Here is a 19,932-nt window from a genome sequence, read left to right on the forward strand (position 1 = left end):
AGCAAAGGGTGAGGATTGAAGCACATGGCATCACAATCACAGAACACCTGTGAAGAGCACGATGCAGTTCTGCAGTATCACTAATATATCTGGGATCAATAGAGAAGTTGCAGTAATCAAGCATCCAAGGAATCTTTTCAAGAAAAAGAGAACAAAATGAAGCTCAACAAGGGATAAAGGAATGAATCAGAAAAAATGTGACGTGTTTTGATGAAAGTGCCATCTAGTGAAAAGCTGGTGTAACTACAGTGCTTAAAAAAACTGGCTACTCAAGCTAAGCATGTGCCAATAGGCAGCCCAAGTTCACTTTTTGCACTTGGTCGTATAATTGTATTCCTTTGATCACTGGACCTGGAGTTCACCTTATTAAAAGCTTACAGTTTTGTAGCAATAGTAATGAGTGATGGCATAAAAACTTACCTGTCAAGTTGAGATGTTTAAAGTCATTAAATGGCATTGCTATCTACTCACAAGAGTACAGGAATACTCATGTCTAACAAGGGGATAGCAAAGAAAAAATTGGGTGCCATAGGTTAACTCTAAAATAAGCACATTTGTTAGGAATACACATCCAACATTTAGAAACTTCATATTACAAGGGAAATAGACTGGCAAACTAACATGAACTCTATTACAGAACACACCCAGAAGTTTCTTAAAATTCATAAATCAATTTGCAATGAGTGTGCCTTTCATTAACGAACCTGAAAGCAGTGGCAGCTACTCTGTTAAGCGTAAGCAACTATTACAACACCCTATTTACAGATGAATTAGGACAAAGAGATGCTTCAAATGAAATCTTAAACGAGAAGCCTGTGTGTTTCAAGGAGTATATGGCAGCTCCGTCTTTCTAGAAGCTGAAGGAAATTAGTAGCATTAAATAATTATAGGTGGTTTCTGACACAACAAAACCATCAGCCTTCATAAAAGAAACCAAAACCTCCTTGAAGGCAGCTCCCATCCATGCTGGTCCACAGGACTGACTTTGCATTCTGAGTTACTTGTCTCTCAGACTTTTACTGGGTTTCCATCAACTGTGTAAGCCATTTGTTTGTTCCATTTAATCAGATGTTTTTTCCCCCCAATATCCACAGTGCTGATGAGAAAGAAACACATCTGTAATGTTGCAGTATACGCAGAATGCAGAAAAGTCAATTACAGGATGTGTACCTCATAAGAGCAAGCAACATCATTTGCGCTTAAGGCAGGTAGTCATCATATTTAGAACAGAACCCAGGTAAAATGCTAGCCTGAATCATTCTGTAGACCTTACTTCTGTATTTCACCTTTGCTCTATAGCACTTCCATAGTAATTTTTTTTTAATTGGTTCGTTTTTTAATGTAACTTAGTAACAGTAGCAATGGTGATTGGGTTAACTTAATAGAATAAAACTATAAACATTCCATAAATAGCAATTAATAAGTTTCAATAAAAAGAAAAAAATAATTTGTCTATCAAAAAACCCCAACCAATAACTTCTGTTCACAAATGAAGCTAGAATTTACAGCTGAGTAATTTGCCAGGTAGCCTGCTCCAAGTACAGTAAGTTCACTTTCAAATGAGCTTGTTCACAACTTTATTTAAAAAACAGAAGTGGAATAAACTAGCAGCACTGTAAATTCAAACCTAAGCTCACTGACCAGTAACTTTCCCACACAGAGAAACCTATAAATCATCAAGCAGGCCTGTGAGTAACTGCCCAAGCAATGAAGTAGATACCATGGATCTTTTATCTGGACAGGCAGTGCTAATTGGAAAAGATTCAGTCTGAGCAGTATGAGTTGAAAGAATAAAACAAGGAGGGACATTTACTGGGCTGGATCACAGGAGGTTTGGGGCTTTCCAGGAGAACAGCATAGCAAGTTGGCTCCTGTACTGTTCATTAATTTAAAGCTTCAACTTTTAATGAAGCCTGCTTTTTGTTTAAAGGAAAAAAGATAAAATACACGTTCTCCTTTAATGCATATTCATAGGTGTTCATTTAAAATGTCTTTATATAGGAGTGGAGCTCAACATCTTGAGGCAGGAATCTAAGATATAGACCTCCATCCCAGAAAAAAAGTAAGAGTCTTGGGTACTGATATTTACACTGTAAAGAGCCCTTGCTTTTACCTGGGAACTACCTAATATTAAAAAAGGTGATAAGGAAATATTTTGTGAATATATTTTTTTGTAAATACTTTCTGGCGAACCATGTTCAATACCTGCCTGATGTAACTTTTTCAAGATTTCTAAAATTTTCCCATGTATTGCTTAATTTGGAGTGAAAAAAAAAATGTAGTTATGCTCTGTTTTTATTTTAAGCAGTTGGGAATATAAGACTCAGAAGTTAAAATTAAAACGAACATACTCTTAAAATTCTTGGCCATTTCAGATCTCTGAAGTGGATATCTTACACATACACAAGCATGGTATACCAAGAAGATAGTATTGTGTATAAAGAGTAAGGAAGACCCCATATCTCAGAAAAGCAAATGCCAATTTTTGTTCTTTTTAAAATATATGTGCAGACACACACTTTCTTCAATGAGAAATAGCATAGTAACTCACTTCTAGGCTCTAATATCACATCTGGGTGGTGCTGGGGGAAGAGAAAAACATTTCAACTCTTTTGCAAACTTTAAATTTTTTTAGATGATTAGGCCTGACAGCTGATGATTCCTTAGTCCATGGACCAATCCCTATAAAGCTGCTGAATTCATCCAGTCCATGATGTCAGGCTCCATCTCTTGTAACAGCCTTTCAGGGCAGGAGGGATGGTGTGTAGTGTTGGGTTGTTGCCTGCTGATGACGCCACCAAACTTGTCTGGTCACTGCTGAGCTCGTTTGGTTTCATTAAATTTCAGTCTTTGTTGGGGTGATGACGGGAGGGAAGTCAGGGTCAGTTGCTGGTGACCTGAAGACATCTAGCTGGTGGGCTATAAAAGTGTTATATATAGCAGGCAACAGGATACAATTGAGTTCATTGGCTGTTTTCCCCCAAAATTAAATCCCCTTGAGGTACACATGGGACTTTCCCATCTTCCTGCATTACCCACCAAGTATAGCCAGGTCCCTGAGCAAAAGCAACCCCACGATTGGGTTTGCCTTTACCTGAAGCAGGAATAACCCAGACTGTCTTCCCCAACAAATTCTTTATGTGCACCACAGGAATTTTATTCCCCTCTACAGTACGTAAAAGTTCTGATTGGGCTGGGCCAGCCCTGTTGGCAGATCCCCTCATGTTGACCGAAGAGGTGGCTTTTGGTAAATGTGCATCCCAGTGTTCATAAGTCCCACCACCCATTGTTCTCAGCATTGGCTCATTCAAGAACCATTAGACGGCAGGTTTGGGCAGACAAACTAATACATTTGCTGGGCAATAACATTGCTTTAATGGTATTTGCCTCAGCTTTCACAGCCTTCCCAAAAATAGGGGATTAGCAATTGGTTTTAGTGAAAAATGAATCTCTGTTTTCAGCAATATAAATACAGCAAAAACATAGTGTCAAAGAGGGACAGGGAGCTGGAAGTGCTGGTTTAGATGGAGGCAGGCAATAGTGCAAGTCAAAGGGATAGGTACTGTTCTCTCAAGTTGGAAGTATCTTTGTAGATTGGTTTTAGCTCTGTAATAGGCTCCATTCTACTTCTGAATTCTCATCCAACTCACATTCTGCTCCTTCTAGTTCAGTACTGTGTCATAAGGGATAGGCAGCTCAACTCAAATACATATGGTGATGTTTGAAATGTCAAAACATAAGCCAGGACTAGCATGAAAATAGATGTCTCTCAGTATGAAGGAGTAAATACTTGCAGCTCCTGTACAAGCATGGCATACAAACATAATCTTAGAATGATGTAGCAAATAGTTCTAACTCTTTTACAAGCGCACCTGTACAAACACGGATATAAGTGCCAACACCTTTCTTTGAAGGCCTGTGTCTCCCTTTACTAGAAGTTCCTGAGTCAGTAGGCTTTCTTTACTTCAATGAACATTCTTGGCTTGCTTTGAGATCTCTGCCTTTTGGCAAGATGATCCTTCATGTGTCATTTAGCAACTTAATAGTGGCCATGATCAGATTTTTAACAAGACCATTCCCATAGTATGTTATCTTTTCTACAATAGTTTCTGATATACACTTCAGTTTATACTTATTAAGCTTTACTAAGCTTACCCATTAACATATCCTATAAAGGCTATATAGGTGCTCCCATCTCCAAAATTAAAAGATATCATAATGAAATGAACTAATTTAGCTTACTTTAGATACAGCTTTTATTCCATAAATAATAGACTTAGAGAAGCTGTAGTACACACAGCACAAATATTTCAGTAAACATTGTGGCAAAACATCATGCAGTTATTCTTGATTCAGCATCAATTTATACTATCAAAAGATACTTGAGAGTTCAAAAGATAGCTAGTTTGGTTGGTTGGTTGGGATTTTTTTAGCAGGCTGCAGTATATACTGTCTTTATGCTCACTGGATTGAATTTTGAGTAAGTTAATAATTGGAGTTAAGAAAAGTGTAAGGTGCTAGTTTCATTTAGCTATGCTTTTTGTCCTGAAAGTTAGCATGGACAATTTGCTTTTGCAACTCTTAATAAAATCACTACACACATTATAGGGAAAAACAACTCCAAACCAAACAACACAACAGAATGGGACTGATTATGCATCCTTTTACACCAAGATGACCAGTAATTCAGATATGACTGGCTAAGTACTGTTTCCCTTTATACATAGGCAACTTCTTCATCTAACACATCTGAACAAACCTTCACATGCTGAATTTTTTATGTACTGAATTATTTTCAGTAGAAAATCCAGAGTAAAGTTCTGCTTTCAGTTACTTTTGTAGTTGTTTTAATACATTTCTAAGTGCACAAACCTTCCAAATTTCAACTGATACACAGAAAGAAAATTCTGCTCACATCTTTCTGCTTGGCACTTCACTATCAGAACAGCAAAAAATACTTCATTAACCCAGTAAAATAAAGTGGAATGACAACTTAATTGCATCATGAAAATAAGCATGGAGACATCTACACACCCAGGTATCACATATTTCTAGCAGCACCTTCCAGTTTTTCTAGTCAGCTTTTAAACAGGGCTATATTTTAAGGACATACTAAAATGCTTTTGGCTAGTTTATAACATAGAAGCATGGATTCTCTGCATGCTGAAGTCACAGTAGCCATAACTTTGGTTTGCTGCATTTTATGCTGAAGACAGCTGTCTTCAGTAATATCTTTGCCTAATCCTGCCTTCAACTTTGTTTTACAATCTGTTTTCAACATCTTTTCACAGTTTCTGTACAAAGAAACTGAATATTCACAAGATCCATTGCAAATAATTTTGCCATGCTTAGAAATCAATAAGAATATGAAGTCTATTCTTTGCTGGTTTTGAACACCACACATTAGAATGCCATCCTAACATCCTATACATTAATCTGAAATGAGTTCTTTTTTCATAAGCACACATACAGCTGAACAATAATTACAGTGAAATGTGCTGTCATCTTTCCAAAGAATAGTAATTAGGAATATGAGCCTGGATGTCTTGTATGCTTATGGAAACATTTTTTCTTACCAGCTAATGATCTTCTAAATAGTAAATCATTAAAAGGAAAATGGTAAAACGTGTGGATAGTGGCTGTCATCAGCCTTGTGCACCAGCTCCAAACTCTGTCCTCTTCCTTTGAAAGAGAAAGCATAATGATGCAAAAGTTAAAATTCCTCATGCTTCTTTGAAGAAGAAAACAAGTACAGGTAATTTATCTTGTTATTTATTATTGGTAATACTTAAAGACAAATCTCCCTTGTTTCTTTCCCTTTATTCATCTGGGAAAACATCTTTGTATTAGACTATCCTTATTATGCGGGTCCAAAAGAGTCAAAGACCATCTCACACAAAAAGTAGCTGTGTATCTTTGATTATCATAAGAATTTAAATCAATATCTAAGAGCATAAGCATGTAAGTAACTCTGCCTGAAACCTTAGAATCATCATCAGCTTTCCTACTTCTACTCAGAACAATATTTAATATATACATGCTAGTATGAACTGATTGCCAAGAGAAATGAAAAAGATCTGGGCTGTATCACTGCTGCACTGCACTGGAAATTGGAATCATTCCTGTTATGTACCTAGGTAACAAGTACCTAATGAACAAGAATTTGGAGCTCTTTTTTGTTCAATGTCTCAGTGTCAAATAAACATTTAAACAAAGTAATTACTACCAACTCTTGGTATTGTTTTCATTACTTTTCAGTTAACACCACAGGGGTAACTGGTACTTTCTTTGCAGTTTTTTGAGTGACACACATCAATCTGTTTTATGACCAATGCACCAATAACATTTTCTTGGATCTTAGGAGAACCAGCTTCCAGAGATACAGAAGAAACGACTTCAAACTTAAGTAGGTGTGATTTTAACTCTTATCTCCCAAATCATATGTGATATAATCTTAAAGCCCTTACAGCAAATTTTTCTCCTCTTCATTTAGGTGAAAAATCATAGTGTTAATTAAATAAGCTCCTCTTGCCCTTCCCCCTCTTCCCCCCTCCACCCTTTTAACCTCAAGCACAGCAAATTTCTGTGCATTTCCCCCTCAATGAGTGAGCACATACCAATGAAAATCATTATTATATTCTACTGCTAATTTTTAACTTGTTCGGGAAAATATTTCCTAGAACACAGGACAAGATAGCACTGAAAGAAAGCTTGATAAAAATTGTGAAGGATGCAGCAAAGCAGGACTGAAAAACTACTGTTTAATTAAAAAATGCTCCCTTCTTTTCCAAATACTTTGACCAATTTATTTATTTTTTTAATAAGTAAATGTCATCAAATCTATTCAGAATTATTCCCCTATCAAGTATCAGTTTTTTTCCTCCAAGCAGTAATACATTTTAGGTTTTGCACTTGTTAATGCAGCACCAATATGCTGCATACAAACCACATGCATGTTAAGGCACACAGCAACACATTAGATTTCATCAACCTCACCATGACAAAGCAGGTTCGTACAAATTCCTTAAGCATGTTATTGCCTACTTGGAATTCCAAGTGTTACGGCTGCTACTCATGCTCAGGATATTAAAAGTTTTAAAACTGATAATGTTCCACAGCAATATAATTTAAACGAAACCCCAGTAAAATATTATAAAAGATAGGACACAAGATTAGAACAGTAATGTTTTAGGGCATTATGTAAGATTTACAAACACCTTAGTTACAACCTGCATTAAGCACTACAAGCAAGCTAATAATACACAGCTCATGGTTTAATCCCAACACAATAACCAGAGATATATTTTTTTTAATGTTTGACATACTAAAATATAATTATAGGGATATTCCTATTTACCTGTGCGTAAGTAACAGCGAACACTTTATAAAAGCCTCATGCACCAAAAGAACAGGCCTAGCAGCACCTCAAAGGGCATGTTTATCTAACATTTGTCATTTACCATGGTCAACAAATCACTCTTGTAGAACAGGTTACATATTTGTACTGAAATTCCACTGCCTTCATTATGACATCAAAGAGCTTCCAATCTGGGAAAACATCAGGTCTGATCTGGATCTCAGAACTGGTTTGTCATTATGACAGTACTTTTCCTTAACCGTTTTTATTTTAATGAACAAATATGCACCATAAATTACATATTATATGTTATTCTAGGAAAGATACACACTTTACCAATTTTTTCTAATATTGAATATATGCCTAACTCTGCCATCGGCCTTTTTTTACCCCTTTTGTGTAGAAAAGTTCCACATTGAAAAATTAGATCTTTAAATTCAGTAAATCCAACACATCCTTTAAATTCTGCCCATATCCCTGACCAATGAATTCTTCCCATTATTTTTCCCATACATTTTCGATTTGTATTTATGATTTGAGGGGAACCATGATGAAGTTACACTCGTTTTGGAGTCATTTATAATCTGATGAAAACTAGTAATGATTTCCTACGCTTCAGTGCTTATTGATACAAATTAATCTTGCTTATATATCAATCCTTATTTATACCATGAAAAATTTGCTGTATTTACAAAGCTTTGGCTATATCTGGCATGTTAAACACCTAACTTTCTGAAATATTCAGCTGACACTCAAGTTCATTTTAAGAAATATATTCAGAAATTCTTGGAGTAATAAAAGTAAAAATGACAGGAAAATAACATTATTCCTTACCAGGCTCCTTAACCTGACTGTGATTTTGCCTTCTCACACAAGAGAACTTAAACAGATTAAGCAATTGATTTTTAAAAAATAAAAGCTATTCCATTAAACAGAAATTCCCACATGACTTTAATGCTTATAAAGATTTTCATGTTAAATGTACTCAAAGTTAGAATCTATGTCTAACTTAACTGGAGTAAAATACCTTTTCTTAAAATGTCATGATACAATAAAAAATGTTCATTATAATCAGAAATGCAAAAATGTAGCCAAGTAAGGTACATACGGCACATTGTTGAATCTTTTAGTGACTTCTTTGTCCACCATTAATTAGTTAATGTCCTATTATTTTTAAAAGACATAGGCAAAGAGTAATCATAACTCAGCAAGTGCATTATCAGCTCCTGGGTTTTTTTCTTTTCTTTTCTTTTTCCTGTTACTGAAACTGGCACAGAAAAGACATTAAAATAGAAAATAATGGGAGGGGGGACATGGACCTACTTTAAAAGGTTCTTACTGTCTTTCCTGCAGTTCCTACAGGAAAATCATATACAGCTCATGGTTAGACTGCCAAATGCCAAAGTATCTAACAATTATGTATTGTAAGCTTGATACAGAATAAAGCAAGTTGTATGAACAGCATTCAAGCACCTAAGCAGTTGGGGCTGTTGGCTTCCTTTACATCAACATTCTCTTTTTCTAGAAGAAAGCTGGTTTAAACATCTTACATACTGCTCTACTGAGTTCTCAAAAAAGGAATTAAAAAGTACTGTTGGGCAAATGGGTAAAAAGTAGCTCACACTCTATTGTCTTGAAGTATATTTTAAAAGCATTAGTAGGCAGCTCTAAAAATTGCATTTTAGTAGAAAATATGATGTAAAGAAATTCAGTTATGTGACAATATTGTAGTGCATCACATTAGAAATTATTCTAGAACAGGACAGAGTATCTTCATGCTAAAAATGCATACATTCATGAATTACAGATGAATAGAACTGTGCGAGGAAAAAGATACTAACAGACATCTAAATATAATCCACTTTTTTGGTTTGCTGCCTCTACCCTGAGGACAGACAACTGAAGAGTATTCCAGCATATTCATGGATAGACCACAACAGTAAAAACAAGTGCATCAAACTACAGCAGTCAAATGCTCAAGATAAAAATAAAATAATAAAAAAAAACACTAAAAAAAAACCCCACCCGAAAAAGCATCCTCAATATTCTTTAAGCCCAATTGGAACAGCACAACAGACTCATTTTCAAGCAAATTCACCATTTTACATGTAGGCACATTCACTACCTGCCTACAGTAAGGTATTATTTTGGATTACTCAAAAGACACCTCAAGATTGTAATCAGAGCATTTTAGAAAGCTTGTTCATAAAAACCAAACAAATGGTTTGCAGCAGATAACTTCGCTCTACAACTAATATTACAGCTTTAACTTAAACCTCTGACAGTTAAACACAGAATGCACAAAACTATTTTAGAGCTGAATCAAACCTACGATTTACTGTAGCAATGTAGGCTTTCTCTTGAGCAGTAGGGCTTTCTAATTGGCAATCATCTTTCTTTCAAATGTGTATGTTAGAATATTAAACTGTGTGGACCAACTATTCTCAAATATAAAGCATTAAAATCCACTTCTGGGTTGTATTAGTTGGTTATAACTAGTGAGTCACAAAGCTCTTTCAGAGTGGTGGGGAACATGTTAGAACAATTGCAAAGAGAAAACATTAAAAGAAGAGACATGAAAACATTATTTTTTAAAAAATTCTTTTGAAAAACACTATGCTTGTTTCCATTGAATTATTTCTAAATATGTAATTATATTTCAGAGATTTCCAGTGGCCTTGCACTGGATTAGGCTGTTAATAATTAAGATCCCACTCTAACGCACAGAGTTAGATTCAGAGACTTGGTATTTACTAATATTATCATATTAACAGAGAGGCACTGCTGGAAGATTAAGACTTGAAATCCCAATTCCATAGTCTGTTTTCACAAGCAACTGTTCAAAACTGTGTTAATTTTTGTTGAAAAATATATAGTATTAACAACAGAGATTTCATTTTCTGTGGAACAGACTACCCATAGTATCTAAATCTATTTTTCAGGGAAGACAATCTACATTTTCTCTATTAACCTCCCCAGTAATTGAGTCACATGGTGTTAAAAAATTGAATTATACAAATGATTGACAGTTATGTTATTTTTATCTTTTTATTCATCAGTGTGATTTTTCCCTGAATCTCGTAAGAGAAAGAATGGATAATTAAACAATCCTTTAATATTGTCCTCGTGTGAATATATGAAACTGAAAAGACATAGGTATTAAGTAAGCATACTATCATTGTTGCCTATGTGACATAATAACACCTATGTGATCTACGTATAAAATTTTATTTTATTAATGATAAATTTATTTTGAAGTTTCAGATTTTGCCTCTCTTTGGGATTCTCATTTTTAGACACAGTTCAATTGTTTCTGTACTTAGATTGTCCACATTTAAAGACCTTTCATAGAGACTGTGTAGACACATGGAATCTATAAAATTATAAATTTAGATTATTTACCATTATGCAGCAAGTTACTCTAGAACAGCATGGAGGAGCTGAACAACCTGATAGTCAATGGAATACAAACCAATGAGACAGAAGTAAATTACCTTAGAATTGTTTCTTACAGCTGTGTTTCAGAGACTTGACAGGGAGTGGTTATTTTGCTTTGAACAATCTGTAGATTGACTTCTGTTAAAGTTACATATTACCTTAGTCTTCCCTCTCCAGAGACCATGGTTCAAGTACTTCAATGAACCACATTTTACCAGACCTCAGCTATGGTGCTGCAGGACCAGACTAATACAACTTTTTTTCTGGGATACCTCAGCTGGCATAACCTGAACAGCATCATATACAAATCAAATTTTTCTGCTTGTTGCAGTGGACACAGATAGTAGAAACTACACTAACTAGCAGTCTTAATGCTTAGCTTTAATCATCTCAGGCAAATTAGCTTTTAAGTTGTGATGTTTGGGGGTTGCATTGTACAAGACAAAGTTTGCTGAATCATTATTTTTCCCATTTCATTTCTGTAGGCTGCACAGAAATGTGTATCTTGCACAACTAGAAGTTTGCTAACATAATGCCACTGAAAAACAAACAATTTACAAAAAAAAATTACCTTTCAAAAAGGTAATAAACTACAGTGGTAGAAAGCTTTGAAGAATCCATAGAGATCTGCTAGTTCTACTGAAGCATAAATTATTTGGACTAATCGGGAATTATACTTGTGAATAATACAAAAATATTGGTCATGTCTAAAACAAGCAATACGAGGTATTTTCATCATGAGAACTACTCACATAGCTGATCAGTTGCACATGTTTGTTTCCACTTTGATATGTACATTAACAAAGAAAGGGAAGGAGAAAGATGTCTCCATGAATACACCTTGGCAAAATAAGCATTAAAGCACCATTATGACATTCTGGAAAACTGAAGAGCATTACTTACGTTCAGTTAAAATAGTTTTGCCAAAAGAACAAATGTATCAGCTGTTCTTCAACAGTAAAACCATTGTGTTTTCCACAGACATTGTGCCATTGCATTAATATTATTCATTACTAGATCACGTTATTATCAGCTTTCTTTACGTTTCACGTTATTATCAGCTTTCTCTTTAGGAGACAAGCAGAAAAGAAAAGCCCTCTGAAAAAAAAAAAATCATTGTTTTTTCAATCTGAAAACTATATGCTCTGCATTCATATTCTAACTAACTAGACACTGATTGCTGATCCAAAGACTAACTACATGAACACCAGGAGTAGCAGGTAAGTTTGTATCTAAAGTATTTGAATCACAGAAATTAATAATTAGCTAGAGAGAAACACTTTGCAAGACCATGTTTATCATTTGAAGTCAGGTCAAAATTAATCTCCAAATGCTTATATGTGTGGTCTTCACTGAAAGGAAGACTTAAATTTTTCACTAACTGTAGTAAAAATTCAAAAGAGGCAAATCTAAAATTCTCCTGTTTTCCAGATACAGGAGTGAAATGTGACAACTCCTAAGAGAAAGGCTCAAAGCCAAGACATTTTATGAACTGCATATAAATCTGTTAATCTCAATTCTGTAAGTTACCTGTAACAAACTTTTCCCTTATTATAATAAAAAAATAGCCTATTAATTTCAACTCAGCCAGCCAAAATTAATGAAGAAACCTATGTAAGATACCAGAATACTGAACAAGCTGGGCCACTAAGGAAATAACATCACTTTGAAACAGCCTGAGAGGTCATGCAGTAGCCTGAGTGATATGAATATCATTATCTGATATTTCCTTTATATTTCTGACTGCTAATATATAGGGAGGGAAAGAAAGGAGAATCAAAAAAAGCTTGGAAAAGGGCAGGAGAAACTGAGGTGGTAAAAGAGTTGGAGGGTACAATACAAAAAGAAAAGAGACAATGAAAATTAGAGGAAAAGTAAACAAAATGGGAAACAAAACAGAATAAATTAATAGATATAACAGGCAAATGACCAACTGATTGAAGAAAGCAGTCTTTACAGCCAAGTCAGGGCTACCATTAGTCATCAACATACAACTCTGGCCACTGCTGGTTAAAGATGCCTTGTAGTTTTTGGTCAAATTAGTAGAATCATAATATATATAGCATTTGGTACTGTTTCTCTAAGGTTACAACCACGATGTTCTCATCTAACTTGGAAAAGTGCTTCCATTGCGGACATTTGAGATTTTCATTTGACATTCTCTTGCAACAGTTCTCGAAACTGTCTGTCTCATAAAGCTCTTAAGATTCTCATACAGAAAACTCTACCAATAAAAATTGCAATTGCTGCATGCCAGGCAGTTTAGTCTAAACTTCATGTAGTTATCCTTCTCTATACATGAACCAAATTTCTCTCCCAAAATGCAAGTCTGAAAACCCTGACCCTTCCTGTAACAGAGGTCCCATTTCTCTTAGTTATTTGCATAGGCAGTCATGCACAGATGAAAAGGTTTGCTGGGTCTGGACTCACACTTCGAGCACTCTCTGGCTTCAAATGTATATTCAGAACTTCACAGTGGAATTTATCTACAAATGTATAACCCAGTGAGTCATCCTATCACTATGATAGTGATTGCCCACAGCTATACTCTGAGAAGTGCATCCTTCCCACTCTCACCTAGTTATATCCTGCACAAGATGCATTTTGCCTAAATTGATAAGACTTAAGATTTTTCCATTTCCATTTGAACTGTCTCTTAGCAAGTACAGGTTAAGATACATTACAAACAAGACTACTGCACTACTGAAAGTGGGATTATCGGATATCAACCCACAGTTTCTTCAATGAAAGGACTTGGCCAAATCTGGCCATTTTCTGGAGGATGCAAGCAAAGCACAAAATAAATACTTAAGTCAGCATAGCCATCTTCTTATGAAATATTCCTAGAAAATTTCCCACTTTGCTGCTGCCTCCAAACCCTTGTTGCTCTCTCATATGCTGGCATGCTGTTCTGTCCAAAGTTGTATTCCCCTGGATCAGTTCATTTACCCACTTACAGCACTGCTTTTCCAACAGCATGTGGCCATAACTTGAAGGGCAGAATACAAAGGCATGAGGATAGAAACTCTTTAAGCCAGCACTGTCATTAAAGTTGCAGTATAATGGAACTATGGCCTAAGTAACTTGCCTAAAACGGTGCTCCACGTCAAACGAAAATGGCCAGAAACTGAACTTAATACTCTACAGCATGTTTACACTCTAATTTAAACATGACAGGGCAAGTTCACTGCCCAAGGACCAAGAGGCACAGACATCTATGATCAGGAATTTGCTGTCCCCAAAATGGAGTGCCTTTGTCCTAGCTTCAAACAAGCATGCATGGGTCTGAGCAGAGAAAATACCCCACAGGCTTTTGTGTCTGTACACTTCTGTACCTCATGTATTCATTCTCACCTCGTGATACATCATCACAGCCATGCAATGATGACCTTTTAAAGTGTTCAGAAAGAGTCCTTTGCCCTGTGTCCTCAGATGGTCATTAAAACTCTGCACAGCAGTACACTTCCTGCATGACAAAGCTGAGGCTCCTGAAGCCTCTGCATCTGCCACTTTTCAGTCTCATGTTGTGTCCAACTTCCAACTCTTTCTGAAAGCCACTGGGGTTAACCCACGCATGTGTGACAAAGGCTACCAGAGCCAGTGCTCACCAGACAGCTCCTGCACTTCTGCAAAATGATGTGGGAAAAGAAACTGGGGTTGGAGCTCAGCAGTGCTAGTTCACACCAAGGATCTGCACTGCGGCATTTTTCCTTTTAAAGGGAAGAAATTAAAAGAACTGCCAGTGCTACGGAAACTTTTCATTGTTTCTTATAGACACGGTGCCTCACATCCTCATATAACCTCAGGCCTATTAACACTTTTAAGAAGACTAGTGTGATAGAGTAGCATATTATTTGAATGTGAATATTACAAGCTTCATTTTATTATGTATTTCCTTTATAACTCTTTCTCAGCCTCCATGGCACCTTAACATGAGGAATAGTTTTACTTTAAGATCATCGTGCCTTTAGCCCTCACTGCAAACTTCCTTCCCCTATGAGCCTTGCTGCACGTTTCCAGCCGAAATAACACATTTTGGATGCAACAGTTAAGGATGTCATGATGAAAAATTCCTCCCACCTCCTGACCATTATTTACAAAACTAAAAGAAGGCATGCAGCTTCTTTCTTGAGATTGTTTAAGCCACAGATAATAATTCTCCATTAGCTAATGCACAATGCCTGCATTTGATTAATTTCTCATACATGGCTTGAGCCTCTGCAAAGCTAAGTGAGCAACTCAAGGTCTTATTTCTAGTATGTCTTAGCATCTAGATTTCTGACAACTGAAGCTGACGCAGTGTTACAGACCACTGAAAGTACCCCTTGTTTCTGCATTACACTTGAATTCCAGGTGCTCTCTGGAAATGAAAATCCAAGACAAATTCACATGAACGCACTGACAGCTTTCCTCTTCAAGACAGACCACTTAAATTATAACAGCACATGATGCAAAGTGTAAAAATAGAAATACTTCATTCAGGTCAAGATTCACATCTGCACTTAAATCCTGTTCCGAAAATCAAGTTTTACTTACTCTCCTTCTACTAGAAATCCTTCTGTTTTAAATCATGACAATGTGATACACAGACCTCCCAGATCCTTAAAGATCCATTCCAAAGAGTATTTTTCATATTCAGATATATCTGCCTCTCAGAGGGACTTGACACTGACCAACACTTCTGTTTACCTTTTAGATAATACTTCCTCCTCTTCTTCAACCCACTCTGAAAGCCTTTTGATACCTGTTACTTGACAGTAAGATCAGATACATCTTAAAAAGTTAACCCCACAATATATTGCATCATCTCTTGCAACCCATGGCATTTGGGATGTGACTGAAGCATTTTGGGATTTCATAAATGAGCCATAAAGAATATTAATTCATTCTGCATTTGTCTTTTTAAAAAGTATTTGATTTTAAAAGATGGGGAAGAGAAGGAGGAAGATATGCACCACAGTCTTAGCATGTCAAGGTTTAACCCAATTCTCACATGGTTTTTATTTGCATGAAGCATAATTTTGCATGATGGCACAGCATAATTTATAATTATTCTCACCACTGAGACTCGGACACAGCTATTACATGACAAATCTGCTGAAGGCAATTAATCTCTTTCTACAGCTCAGAAGCAACTAATGCATTGTCAAGGACTTGTCTGGGCCAACATGTATTTCTTTCAACTTCTCCAGGAAATATGCTCACATTAAATTTTTTTAGTGACTGAAAAGAAGGTAGTCTTAGCTTTCTTCTACTTTATGTAAAAGGAGATCTCTTACTTCAAACGAGAATTCTGTTCCTAGACACTTTATGTTTCCATATAGACCATCTATGCACCTTTTCCTACTTGAAATGCATTCTACCATAGGACCGCCTTTTTTTCTGTAATTCCTCCTGCTCTAACAATTGTTCTGTTTAGGAACAGGAAAGTTATTCTAAAACCTGATTTAAATGTTTGTTGACAAAAAGAATCTCCAAAAAATGTCTTAAAAAACTACACTGATACCTTGATAGTTTCTAAGTAGTATCCTGCAAGAAGTGCTAAGTAGAAGCAGCTCAACTAGCCCAATGTGCAAAGGTAAAAAATCAAAAGATGTATCATACAACTCTGAAGAGGAAATGAAGAAAATTAGCCAGTGGTCATCCACAACACCAGTCTGCATTTCAATTTTTGATGTACAGTGTACTGCCAGGACACTCAAATTCTTTCAGAGAAGCATACTAAGAAAAAAGATTAAATAAAAAGCTACAGTCAGTCCCAAGACAAAATGATGCAATGAGAAAAGAAAAAAAAATACTTTGGGAGGGGATTAAAAGCTTAGGTACTGAAGCTCCAGTCTGAACAATACATTGTCTGTTTTGGATTAAGAGTCAACATTTACTATTTAGGTAAAAAGAATGAAATTGCATCAGCTCTTACAGTATTATATTTTATTATTGTTTTCCTTTTTCAAAAAACCCACTTCTTTAAGATGAAAATACAAATCCTACATTGCTATTAGATCTCCAGTTCCTGATAGCATTAGGACTACAAGTTGCCACCTTTGCAAGAATTTAAATACACTCCGAGTTATCATTTCTTTAAAGTAGTGGTGTAGCAACCTAAGATGAAAGTGAGTTGGGCTTTGGTATTTGTTTCAAACAAACGATGAACATTAAAATGTTATTTTGAGTGACTTGGAGTGTATGTTTATGAAGAGAATGGCAAATCCATCCATAAGTAGTAACCTTGATTGGGTAGTAATGCTACTTGCTCTGTGTCAGGCAAACTTCTCTCTCTAAAGTAAATGGAGAATAAAATTTCATCTGGAAGGACTTAAAACTCCCACTAGCTATGCAAATGTTATATGTAGTTCATCCACATCAAGATGTAAGACACAGATAAGAGAATACATGCCCTCCCCTTCCCTTCTCCCATTCCCATTTCTCCTGTCAATGCATTTTCATCCCATTCATGTGTCAGAGTTAGTGTTTACCAAAGTTTCAATCTCTTGAGTCAGCCTAAAACCAGCCACCATTTTAGTCATTAACCCAGTTGAAGACTACACAAGCCTTGCAACTGAGCTACAAAGCAATACTATTCCTCTTGTAAGTAATCGTCTTAAAGGTTTCCTTGCTCCGCTTCAAAGCACCATGTCGATCTTTCAGGTCTTATTCTTAAAAGCCAAAATAGTCCATTAAAAAAGGCTTTATGTAAAATGCTTCTGGTCTATTTATCCCTTCTAAACAACTACAAACATTTCTACCCTCCTTGAAGTATAAGCAGAAGGAAATTTGCTAGCAAAAGGAAAGATCACGTCAGCTGCTAAATGGTGATTTATGTCAGTAAATTGATACATAGGGTGGTAGCGGTAATCTTTTAAAAATGGTTAAAATTTCAGAAATCTGAGAATAATTGTTTCAGGAACACATACACCACCTAGACAGACTACAGAACCCTCGCAAGTTAAGAGTTCAACAGAGCTTTCAACACAATGTTGTCAAAATTGTCTTTGTTGGTTACAGCAATACGACATGCAACAGCTTTGTATGATTCAATGTTAGCAATGTACTCAGTGATGAGAACAAAACAGCAGCAAGCTGCCAGAAGACCTGAGAAGACCTGAGAGCCAGCACCACAGTGTCACAGTATAATACAACCTGAAACTTCTATAGTCTCATGAGACTATAAAAAAAGCTTAAGGACTGTACATTCCAGTTTTGCAGCCTTTTCAGACTTGAGCTCTCCACCCTCCCACTCCTCCAAGTACAATCACTTCTTCAAACATGCTGACAAAAGAGGAACAGGGTAAACTAGTTCTGGGCTGAAACAGAATGAGCTAAACCTTTTAAATACTTCATGAAAATTAAGCACTTCTTTGCCATCTTCAACACATTGGATCTACCAGAGTGTTATGATTCCATCCTTTAAGCAGTGAGCACCACAGTGTGGACAGCATCTGTTAAAACAACCTAGGTAAATGTAGCAGTAAGAGATTGCACACATCCAAGTGTCAAAGCTACTCATGTTCTTCCAGGAGATGTATGCTAGAACAGTATGCCTCAGGTTCCCTCTGCTACTGAAACTCTTCTAAGAATTTGAGAGTATGTTAATGGAATTAATGGGTATTTTAACATTTCTTTTTCAGAAATACATCTGTTTTATACTGCCAAGATGTTCACTCAATAAAAAGAGTTAATAAAAGTAACTATTAACTCCTACATGTAGAGAGCATTTTCAAATATTGATGAGAAGGTATCAGACAAGATGGACTCATTTTTCTTTTGAAAAGCTACCAGCTGCTTTTCTGTACTGCTTTAACTTGGGGCCTAAAGTACGCTTATAACAAGTGTCCCAGGAAACACAGTCTCCTAACACAATCTGTAATATCCAGGCTTAACACAGTGTAAATTAAGCAAAAGAAACAAGCTCTTTTGAATATTTTTATTACAGAAAAACAAAAGGCTTACACTTGACTTAAAAAAGCAGCATTATTTTGTGAATTCCAAGTTATTACAGTGAAGTTGCTTCAAGAAAGTTTAAAGACTGAAGAAAAAAATAAAATGCCACATTCCTCCCTCAAACGGCACTCTAGATTATTTGCATCACCATAGCAAACCCCTTAATTTCACATCACATCTGACACCCAGTCCACGACTTGTACACTTTTCTTCTCCGTGTCTTTTTGAATATAGCTGCAAGAAGGACTTGATGAAAATGGCAGTACACTTCACGTTTAATTTCCAACAGTTCAGTACACATCTGATTGACTACACTGCAGTTCAGAAGTGACTGAGACACATGCCTCCCTCCTAACTCTAGCAGCTGTTTTCAGTTTTAACAGATCCCACTGTGATCTGTTTCTTATGCAGTAAGGCTCATAGTTGAAACAGTTCTTAGTAGAATTCAGAATTTATTTATTACACACCATATAAGGAACAGCAACGTTCCATTGACCACTTCAGTGTTTTTATTAAGTCAAAAGCTGCAGGTTTCTAGCCTGAGCCAAAATTAAATAAGTAATTGATCTGCAACTGTAACCCTAAGAGACAAATCAAGAAGATATATTACTGCCTTAACAGTCCTATATTTTGACTATTAGCACTCAGTTGTGCTAAAGTACAAAGGATTTTACAAGCTTCTCATTATCTTTTTAAAACAACTCTAGATCTCTACACCATGTTAAAAAAAACCCCTTTCTAAACATTTTTATGCACCTTACTTTTCAAATATATGCTAAAACTACATCTCAAAGATTCTACCAAAAAAAAAAAAACCCCACTAAAATCAAAAAGCAAGAAAACTCAAGTCACTATGTACAACTAGCTGTAATTATAAAAAAATGAAAAAAGGCAATTTATAGAAGACAAAAGGAGAAAAGGGGGAAGAAAAACCCCAACGTATCAAACACCTGCTACTCAGTATTCTATGAAATCATGTTTTTTCCTCTCTCAAAAAGAAAAAAGTTGGACTTAAAATCAGACACAGAATTAAAAAAAAAAGAATAAATCCTAACCTCTTTAGATATTGTTTATACTGTCTGTTAACAAAAAATCTTTGAAGTCAGGGATCTACTTACTGGACTCTGTACTGCCATATGAAGCCAGATCTTACCAAGTTACTTAACAGAAGAAACAAGTTTCTTTCCTACAAGGAA

The sequence above is a fragment of the Nestor notabilis genome, unplaced genomic scaffold (assembly GCF_000696875.1).
Source record: "Nestor notabilis isolate BGI_N333 unplaced genomic scaffold, ASM69687v1 scaffold12426, whole genome shotgun sequence".
Lineage (NCBI taxonomy): Eukaryota > Metazoa > Chordata > Aves > Psittaciformes > Psittacidae > Nestor > Nestor notabilis.